Here is a 6,354-nt window from a genome sequence, read left to right as displayed (position 1 = left end):
ACCATGCTAGCAAACCAACTCATTCATAAGAGACCACATTTTGTATGACTCCATTGCTGTGAAATGTGTAGGGTAGTCAGATTAAAGACAGCAGGTTGCCTAGGGCTGAGGGGTGTGAGGGAAATGCGGAGTGAATGGTAATGGGTAAGGACTTTCTTTTTGAGATGATGAAAATGTTCCAAGATTAGATTATGGTAACAGGAGTGCCTGGGTGACTTAGTGGGTTGAGTCTCTGACTCTTGATTTCAGCTCAGGTCGTGGTGCCAGGGTGGTGGGATCGAGTCCCCCCACCCCCTTCGGACTCTGAGTGTGAAGCCTGCTTATGATTCTCTCTCCCTCTCTCCCTCTGCCCATCTCCTCTGCTCGCATGCGCTCTCTTGCATAAAATAAAAGAAATGAAGTAAAATAATTAAATTAAATTTAATTTGGAAAAAGATTATGGTGACAGTTACACAGCTGTGTGTACTCAAAGGCATGGGAAGAAAGCTGAGACGGTGCTACAAATGAAAGGCTCCAATCACAGTGAAGGAAGAGCTGTTCTGCTCGGCAGGCAGTGCCTTTCACCTGGCGACTGGTTTGTGTCCCCGTATATTTCTCCAGAAGAGCATCATGGTTTGGCGGGTGGAAGACAGTACAGCTAACCTTAAGGAGGAGGCGGAGGAGGATCAGGTTAGTGTGGGAAAAAAGGGAGGTTAATAGAGCAGATTGGTGCTCGTGAGGGCACGAAAGGGGTCTGGCAACAAATTGAAGCCCGCTCTTCTCTCCCCTCCGTGGGTGCCCGGTGGTCTGCTCAGCAGCCGACCTACCGACCAGCTCTTCGCGGCGTGGACAGCTGCTGCACTGCCACCCTCTCTCGTTTAAAGGCAGACGCCAACCGCTTCCGTGTGGTAAGCGAGTCCAGTTTTCTTGGTCGGATTTAGGAGCAAAGATCTGCTCCTGAGCAGTAGAGGGCACTGTTAGCACGTAAAGTCTGGGCCGAAGGGCACAGGTAGCCTGAAGTAGTCGAGCTAGTCTGCAGGGCATTAGAATCTAACGCTCTGAGACTAAAACAACGTACTTTAGATTTTAGAACACAATTGCCACATTCTTGAAATGATGATTCGGCAACCATGCCACGGTATTAAAATAAAACCAAACTGCAGCAGCACTGTTAATTCCTAGAAGGATGTTTATTGAGACAGTCTGGACATTTTTTTTTCATCCAGTAAATGAATGCCTACTGTTCAGAGTCCTTTGACACAGCCTAAAACTATAAATCCAAAGAGACACCCGAGGGCTGCCCTTGTCAGATTGAGAAAATGAAGCCCGTTTCATCCATATCTACATTCGTCACTTGAGCTCGGCATCCTATTGGATTCTATTCAAGATGCAAGTATTGTCAGGAAACATCTGATAGAAAAGGAGGGAAAACTGTTGGTTTCATCTTTTCCCTGCCAGCTCAACGGTGTGCAAACATAATAGCCAAATTTATTTAGTGCCTACCGTATGCCAGGCATTGTTCTCAGTGCTTTACAACCTCAATATAAAAGATGTGGTCTGTGGGCCAGCATCTCCAGCACCACTGGGAGCTTGTTAGACAAGCAGAACCGCAGGGGGCACCCCAGAATCTGCACTTTAAAGAGATTTGTATGCACATTAAAGTTTCAGAGGCACATGTATTGTCTTACTCAATATCCATAACCATCCTGTGACAGAAGTATTATTATTATCTCCAGTTTAAAGTAGGAAACCAAGGCAAAGAGAAGTTAAAGAACTTGCCCTGTACAAAGTTGTGACTTTTAACGCAGGCAAAATAGCTTCCATGCTCGTGCTTTTATTCAAATTGCTTAACATTTTTTTCTTCTTTATCTTCTCCCTTCCTATGCATAAAATGGACATCATAGACACGTCTACCTTATTATCATATTTGTTAAGTAGTCACTGTTTATAAATGTATTTGAGACCCTTAAGGCAAAAGTACTTTTTATGGGTTAGTTACACAAATTAAACTCTAAACACTCTTCTCTTAGGGGTGCTTTTTTACTACAAGTACATTTTATCATAAATCTGTTTTTATGTCTGCCTCACATACCTGTAACACACCAGGCACACTCCTACCCCAGGGCCTTTGCACTTCCCCCACATATCTGCACACCTACCTCTCTCACCTCCTTCAAATCTTTGTTTAAATAGTACATTCTCTAGAAGACTTCTTTGATTATGCTATTCGAAATTACAACTGTCCCTTCTAAGAAAATAATTCAGAAAGGAAAGCAGCTTTCCTAAAACTGAAACAAAAGAGAAGACCGTTATTTTAGAGAGAGGGTTGTAAGTGAGCGAGGGTGGAGCGAAAGAGGGAGAGAGAGAATCCCATGAGGGGCAGAGGGTGGGAGGGAGAGAGAGAGGAAGAGAGAGAGAGAGAGAGAGAGAGAGAGAGAGAGAGAGAAAGAAAGAAGCGGGGCTCACCCAAAGCTCAGGAACCGTGAGATCATGACCTGAGCCAAAGTCAGATGCTTAACCTGACTGAGCCACCCAGGCACCCCAAAAGAGAAGGTCCAGGAAGAATAAGCTTAACTATCATGCCACCATCAGGTTGCCTCTCATTTCTGAGTGGGTCATGAAGAAATGGAGAGCAGCAACCCATAGTGCCCACTGTGGTTGTCAAGGGCAGACCCGGCCAGCCATGAAGAAGCTCTCCTACTGTGATGTGGCCCAAGTCAATACCTCAATGAGAGAAGAAGACATACCTTAGACTAGACCTACCATGATGTTTTCAATGCTGCCAACAAAAGCTGTATCAGTTAAATGGACTCCAGCTCATTGGGTTTAAATATATTATAGTTTCCTGTGACCCAAGAAAAAAATTACAACTGTGCTGTGCCCCTCAACACACACACACACACACACACACACGCACACACACACACACCCCTACCTTATTCCTCTTCTCTGCTTTGTTCTTCTCAGTAGCATGTTTTACAATTCGATAAACAGGATATTTTTTAATTTGTTTCATGTTTCTTTTTTTTCCCATTCGAATATAAATTCCCCTGAGGGCAGGGATTTTTGCTCATTTTGTTCACTGTGCATGCCTCCCTACCCCCTCTCTTAGAAAATTGCCTGGCATCATGTAAGTGTTTTGTATTTGTTGAATGAATGAATAAACAAGTGAAGGGTTCCTACTTGCAAATTTCTTAAGATGTTGGGCCACATTTTAATCAGTTTTATATCTCAAAATCCTAGCTGTGTAATTGGCAAAATAAATGTTTATTGAAAGGGGTTGTTGTATTGACAGCATATTTATAGAAGATTAAACAGCATATTTTAAAAGTTTATGTCAACAGAATCCTTTTTTTTTTCTGTTGTTCAGAAAATATCAGGTAAAAAATCTGGCTGTTATACCACAAATCATAAGAACAGCTCACTTAGCTATAATAAAGGATAATTTTTTTTTAAAAAGGATAATTATATGTTATGTATTTGACATCTACAGTGTTGAGAATTTCATACTTGATAGGCAATTTTTATTTGATATGTGAAAATTTTAGTAGCTTTTGAGGATATCACTTTTTACTTAATGCTATTGAGTTACTTTAAAACTTTCTCTGTGTGTCAAAGTTGTAAAAACTGTTATTTGGTAAAGTAGTTGCTAAGGTACCATCTTAATGAGCAATTAATCATGTGAAATCAATGGAACTTATCCATGTGCAAAATTTCAACTCCAGTGGTTCAGAAAAAGACACATCATTATTTTCATGTTTTAAAATGAAATTCAAATTTTAGTCATATGGAGGGGTCAAAGATGCCACGTCATATTTCTTAATAAAATCTGTGATTTGCATTTTAGGTGTTACTAGCATTTGCTAGTATAAAATACTCTTTACCTTATGAGTGTCAAACCAATAAAGAGAGAGGCATCAAAGTCTGTCAGATAAAGATAAAACGATCTATCCTGTGACTGATAAAACTGAATCGAGGATGATAGCTTGAATCTTTGGTCACAATCCAGTCTGTTCCAAGCCTAGATCATGGGATGACTTAACCTGGGAGAGATTCTGAAAACCCACTCAGAATCACTCCTTTGAGTGCATATGCTTGAGCTCCACTACTGGGGAGAGAAGAGTGGGCCTTTTAGAAGGCAAGCTATGCCTGAAGTTACTATATTTACCAGATGGAAATGGGAAAATGGACCCAAACACAACCATTCTTCAGCCCCCTGGAAGAATTAAAAATGGAGTGATGCTAAGTCAGGTCTTCATATTCACAAACAAAGAAGCCTCTCACATCATCTGGGGAGAATCAAGTGGAGGACAAAGAGACTGGCAGGTGCTCTCTCCCCATTACATTAAAAAAAAATAAACTTATTATTTTTAAAATATTTATTTATTTTTGAGAGAGAGAGATAGAGAGAGACAGAGTGCCAGCAGGGGAGGAGCAGAGAGAGACGGAGACATAGAATCTGAAGCAGGCTCCAGGCTCCGAGCTGTCAGCACAGAGCCCAATACGGAGCTCAAATCCACAAACTGTGAGATCATGACCTGAGCTGAACTCAGGTGCTCAACCAACTCAGCCCCCCAGGTGCCACCTAGGTAAACCTATTAAAGTAGAATGCATGTGGGGTGCCTGGGTGACTCAGTCGGTTAAGCGGCTGACTTTGGCTCGGGTCATGATGTCATGGTTCCTGGGTTTGAGCCCCTCATCAGGCTTCACACTGATAGTGTGGAGCCTGCTTGAGATTCTCTCTCATTCTCTCTCTCTCTCTCTCTCTCTGCCCCTACCCCACTTTCTCTCAAAAATAAACTTTAAAACAAGAGTCTGTTTCTTGTTTTGCCTCTCATTAATTAAATAAATAAAAAATAACCTCTCATTAATTAATAAATTAATTAATAATAATTTTATTAATTTTTAATTTAATTTATTTTAATTAATTAATTAAATTTAATTTTAATTTAATTTATTAATAATAATTAATAAATAATTGCCTCTCATTAATTAAATAAATAAAAAATAACCTAGAATGTATATTAGCATACCATATATGCAGAAAAATGCAAAAATCATGAGTTCAATAAATTTTACAAAATAAACACACTTATGTAACTAGCACCAAGATTTTAAAAAGAGAAGGACACCATCCTTTATCCTAAAAGTCCTTCCTGTGACAACTGATCCACAAGCAGCTTAATTGCATGATGAAACACAGTTTAAAACTCCTTAAGGGGCTATAACAAAATCTAGCATACCAATAACATAAACTCAGAACAACCAGGAACCAATCAAAAATTATTCATGAAAAGAAGCAGGAAGAGGGGGGTTAAGATGGTGAAGGAGTAGGGTGACCCTAAGCATGCCTCCTCCCTAAAACACAACTAGATAAATACCAAATCATTGTGAACACCCAAGAATCCCGCTCTGAGGACTGAGAGAACAAAGCTGCATGTCTACGAGCAGAAAAAAAGACCAGCTCGTGGAAGGTAGGAGCTGCAGAGAGCTGATTGGGGGAGGAAAGAGCCGTGGGTGCTGCAGAGGGGAGACAGCCCTGATCGCAGAGAGAGGAATGAGAGAGAGAGAGAGTTTTAAAAAAAAGAGTGAAAACACGTGTAGAGGATTGCACAAGAAAACTCTTCCCCCAAACTATTGAGTGGGAAAAGGAGAGGTTTAAATACTGCAAGTTTTTTGTATAAACAGCAGAACAGAGTTTGAAGTTTCAGAGGTCAGCACCATAGCCAGGGTGGTGCCTGGCATCATTAGCAGTAATCCAGTGGGGAAGGAGGGCAGAGACCTGGGAGTAGGCAGTGTGGTCCGAGGATCCCCAAGGTCACAGGGGAAGAAGCAGTTCCCCGGCTTGGAGTGCATTTGGTAGGGGTGATACCTCTTTGGGGGCAAAAGAACCAGTGGGCAATGTTACGCTGCTGTATTCACCAGCGCAGGAACAAAGATGCCGGCTGAGGGCAGCAAACCCTGGCACCAGCTTTGTGCTGCAATGTCCTATAAACGCCCAACTGCCACGCAGTTGGGCGACTGCTTTCTGGGACAAACTGGCATCAGCCACAGCACAGCCAGACCCTCCCCAAGAGGACCAGCATGAGTCTGAGCCCTGAAGGACCTCTGAGGCTTGGAGTTTTAAAACTCAGCCACCCCTGAGAGAAAACACAGGAGTGCTGTGCCGCCTGCCAGGTGGACAGCTTGGACACAGATAGGGTGAAGGCAAGGATCTGATAGAAGCCAGGGACACAGGAGGGGTGATGGTTTGCTTGTCTGTGAGGGCTTCCTAAGGAGTGGTGGGTGCGAGCTCCCTGCTGCAGAAACGAGAGAGCGGGAGGAAGCCATTCTCCCCCTGCCCATCACCTCTGAGTTCAGTGAGCAAAACAGTGC

The 6,354-nt window shown here is 42.4% G+C and overlaps 1 long non-coding RNA gene across 1 annotated transcript; it reads right to left on the bottom strand.

Moving 5' to 3' along the window:
• Nucleotides 1-401: 401 nt before the first annotated feature.
• Nucleotides 402-1,717, bottom strand: LOC122496071. The gene is made up of 2 exons (XR_006300670.1): nt 807-1,717; nt 402-642 (listed from the first exon to the last, which is right to left on the bottom strand). It is a non-coding gene; the product is annotated as an uncharacterized LOC122496071 (long non-coding RNA).
• Between the last annotated feature and the right edge of the window lie 4,637 nt (nt 1,718-6,354).

Source organism: Prionailurus bengalensis, chromosome F2, assembly GCF_016509475.1.
Source record: "Prionailurus bengalensis isolate Pbe53 chromosome F2, Fcat_Pben_1.1_paternal_pri, whole genome shotgun sequence".
Lineage (NCBI taxonomy): Eukaryota > Metazoa > Chordata > Mammalia > Carnivora > Felidae > Prionailurus > Prionailurus bengalensis.
Note: the sequence above shows the minus strand (reverse complement) of the source record. Positions and strands in the feature narration are given on the sequence as shown.